At 40.8% G+C, this 3,891-nt stretch overlaps 1 protein-coding gene across 2 annotated transcripts in view; it reads right to left on the reverse strand.

Annotated features, from left to right (window-relative positions):
- LOC106882280 (solute carrier family 22 member 27) overlaps nt 1-3,891 on the reverse strand; it is a 42,941-nt gene that overhangs the window by 17,616 nt on the left and 21,434 nt on the right. The gene's annotated exons all lie outside the window — the stretch shown is intronic.

The following is a 3,891-nucleotide window of genomic DNA, read 5'->3' on the forward strand; positions in this document are numbered from 1 at the left end:
TATATATATATATATATATATATATATGTATATATATATTAGGTTAGTGCATAATTATTTCGGCTTTTTTTCAACAAATTTTATTCAGCAACAACAATAACATGTAGTAAAAAACATCTTTAAACGATTATTCCGGAGTATATTCACCATCTACTTCAATTACTGCTTCCCATTTGCTTGGCAAACGGTCAGACCGTCATTTAAAGATGTTTTTGTTAAATATTGTTATTATTTTCGTTGAATAAAATTTGTTGAAAAAGAAAGCCGCAATAATTATGCACCAACCCAAAAAGTATTTCACGCACACACAAAGTATTTCCCTCAGTAGTTTTAGAGGCAAAACGTACACTAGATAATGTAGTCTTGAGAGAATGGAACATAGAGACAGAAAGAGAAACAGAGAAAGGGAGAAACAGACAGAAATACAGAGAGACTGACAGATAGACAGAGAGACAGATAGATAGACAGACAGGTAGATAGATAGAAAGAGTGAGAGAAAAAGAGAGGTGGGGAACAGGTGTACTCGGCCTTGTCTGAGTTTTTAATACCTAAAATAAATACAGTTCCAAGAATCCATTATATCCGGAGTGAATCGTTTTGAAAAGATGTTAATCTTCAGTTAGTCTAGGTTTGTTGATTCTCTTAAAATCATTGCATGACACTAATTCAGAAGATAAATCCTATTAAGCTTCATAAAAATGTGCCAAAAAAATTTAACAAACTAGAATTTCATATAAAACTTTTCTCATATATATTTTTTACTTGGAAAACAAAACGTGAAGCAAAAGGCAAATATGATTATATGCTTTACAGATTAAATCTATGCACGCAGTAGTCCGGGTCTGCTTTGTAAATTAAACTCAGCATTTTGAATAGGAGGCGTATGTCTAATGAATGAACCATTGTCGCCTAACGTCTGATTACATTATCGTCTGGAGGGGAGGAAATCGACTGCAACGTTTTAGATACTATCTCGGTTGAACTGAAATGCTTTAGTTACCGTAATGATTCTGAAGTTCAACAAGGTTTTTGAAAGGAAGGAAAAGGTTGAGCCATTATTGCAAGATGATCCAAGAAGTCGTAACAGTATCATAAGGTGGTGGCCTTGGTGGTGACGTTGACAGGAATGGTAGTGAGTGATTGTAACATCATTGTAAGATGGTGGCATTGGTGGTTGTGGTGGTGGTGTGACAGTGGTGACCGTGGTGGTGGCTGTTGTGGTGGTAAGAGGTTGCACCATCCCTATAAAGTGGCAGTGGTAGTGAGAGGTTGTACTACCGTTATAAGGTGGTGGTGGTGGTTCTGGTGGTAGTAGTGGTGGTGGTGTTGGTGGTGGTGGTGTTGTTGTTGTTGTTGGTGGTGGTGGTGGTGGAGAGGTGGTGACGTTGCTATCGCTGTTACTGTTTGGTGTGGAATCATAGGGAAGCCATATTTCTTATGCGGTTTCCTGTCTCGATTGTACCATTTCCTTGTGAAAGCGCGTGGCTTTGTGGTTAGCGTGTTCGGCTCAAACTCGTCAGGTTCTGAGTTCGATACCCAGCGACGAGTTGTCCCCTGGGGCATTTCCTGTTGCTTCAGTCCACTCAGCTGGCAAAAATGAGTTGTACCTGTATTTCAAAGGGCCAGCTTAGTCACAAACTGTATCCCTTAGAACCTCTCTTAGAACCTCCCTTAGAACCTCCCTTAGAACCTCCCTTACAACCTCCCTTAGAACCACGTCAAGGGTACGCGTGTCTGTAGGGAGAGTTACCTTAGTCCACTGATTGTGGACAGATGACACTTTCTTACATCGCCCAGTTAGGTTGCAGTGTTAAACAACAATAACCACAGCAACAGCTACAACATCCAGATGTTTCTTTTCTCAGTAGCAATGTTAAAGTAATCATGCATAAAATAGACATTGTCTCCTTAAAATGTCCCTCTCTTAATTCTTAACGTTCTGTCCGTATAATGTAAGATCAGTCCTCTCCATGCCTTTTCTCAAAGACCATTGACATCTTTTGTCATCCCAGACATGTTCAAACATTCAAAGATCCACGAATGTGGCATCATGTGATAGGCCTTGCAATCATCTACCCAGGCCATTGCTAAATTTATCTTCCTTCACTTACAATCTTTTATCTACAGTTTATCTATGAGCAGCTGACCTTTAGTTCCCATGGCCATAGAATACCACATGGGTGTCCGACGAGTTGAATCAGAAGTTCTTTAACCTTGGTTGATGGTCTTCCTAGTGATGGTTAGATGTCAGATAAGGTATAGAAGTATGCGCTGGTGCAGCGCATCGCTATATCTACTGTTTTCTGGTGATTCCCTAGGCCTGATGGATGATACCTTTGCACTACTTAGGCTAGAACCCTCCAACACATTGCTCTGTTTGAGTAATCGCTGCCGGTGAGGGATTTACGAAGTCGGAGTGCAAATTCTATCGCACAAAGACCTTTGACAACTGTTGGTTCTTTTGCCTTTCGCCTTTTTAGAACTAAAATAGTCACTAAAATATTTTTTCATCTTCAACATGGCGTAAATTTTGAAAGCTAGCCAACAACAAAAATCAGTGAGGTAGAAAGTGTCATCGAAAGTTTCCCCTTAAGTGAAAATAATTTTCTCCGTGTGGCATTTACCTTCGTGGGTTGTGTAGGTGTGACAGTAGCCAAGGTAGCAGATGCCAGTCGAACAGCAGCAACAACATAGCACATTTGAATGCTAGCATCACCAATACCACCATTAATACCATCACCACTAACAACAACAACAACAACAATGACGTCGACGACAGAAATTAGAGCGAACAAGAAAAAATATTAACAGCAGCAACACCGAAAATGAAAATAACTGTAAACAACGTGCAAAGGCTATGACTACGCATATCTACCACCACCACCACCACCACCACCACTACCACCACCACCACCAACACTACCACCCCACCACCACCGTCCACCACCACCACCATAGTAACGGGTATTGATCTGACCACAAACACTAATGTTTTAGACTGTCCCTCTTCCAAACTTGGCAATACAACGCCCCCTACTCCTAGTAAGTGGCTCCTACGTCCACCCCTTTATAACTCGTCTTTCTCTGTTCTCTTTTCTGCTTGAATATTTCCATCTTCTCCTCTCACCTTCTCCACACAACTGCCATTCCTCCAGTGCCCAGCTTGTTATAACCAGAAATGGCTCTGACGAAAGCAGCATTAATTTTCTTGGGTCATTCAATTTGCCTCAATTGATCAATAGGCCAACTGCGTAAACCTATCAGTAATGTACCTGCAATGACTACTGGAAACAGCTGTAAGCCAAACTGCTCTAATAAAGGATAAAATATTTAATGACCATTATTATAAGTTTGTCTATTAAATAAAAGTCTTTGTAAAAACCAGTTTGTCTGGTGCCCGTCCACGGATTTATAATACAGAATTGTGATGACCATAGCTTTGGACCAAAAGATTACTTGGTGTTCTTCACTTAATCTAAGTAATATTGTTAGCCTGGTATACCAACGGAGAGCTTATGAAGTATTCTGTCCGGATTGATAATCCCTCACTTCTTGATCAATATATATATATATTGTTGTTGTTGGCACTCCGTCGCTTACGACATCGAGGGTTCCAGTTGATCCGATCAACGGAACAGCCTGCTCGTGAAATTAACGTGCAAATGACTGAGCACTCCACAGATACGTGTACCCTTAACGTAGTTCTCGGGGATATTCAGCGTGACACAGTGTGACAAGGCTGACCCTTTGAATTACAGGCACAACAGAAACAGGAAGTAAGAGTGAGAGAAAGTTGTGGTGAAAGAGTACAGCACGGTTCGCCACCATCCCCTGCCGGAGCCTTGTGGAACTTTAGGTGTTTTCGCTCAATAAACACTCACAACTGGGAAT

Source organism: Octopus bimaculoides, chromosome 4 (genome assembly GCF_001194135.2).
Source record: "Octopus bimaculoides isolate UCB-OBI-ISO-001 chromosome 4, ASM119413v2, whole genome shotgun sequence".
In the NCBI taxonomy this organism is placed as follows: domain Eukaryota; kingdom Metazoa; phylum Mollusca; class Cephalopoda; order Octopoda; family Octopodidae; genus Octopus; species Octopus bimaculoides.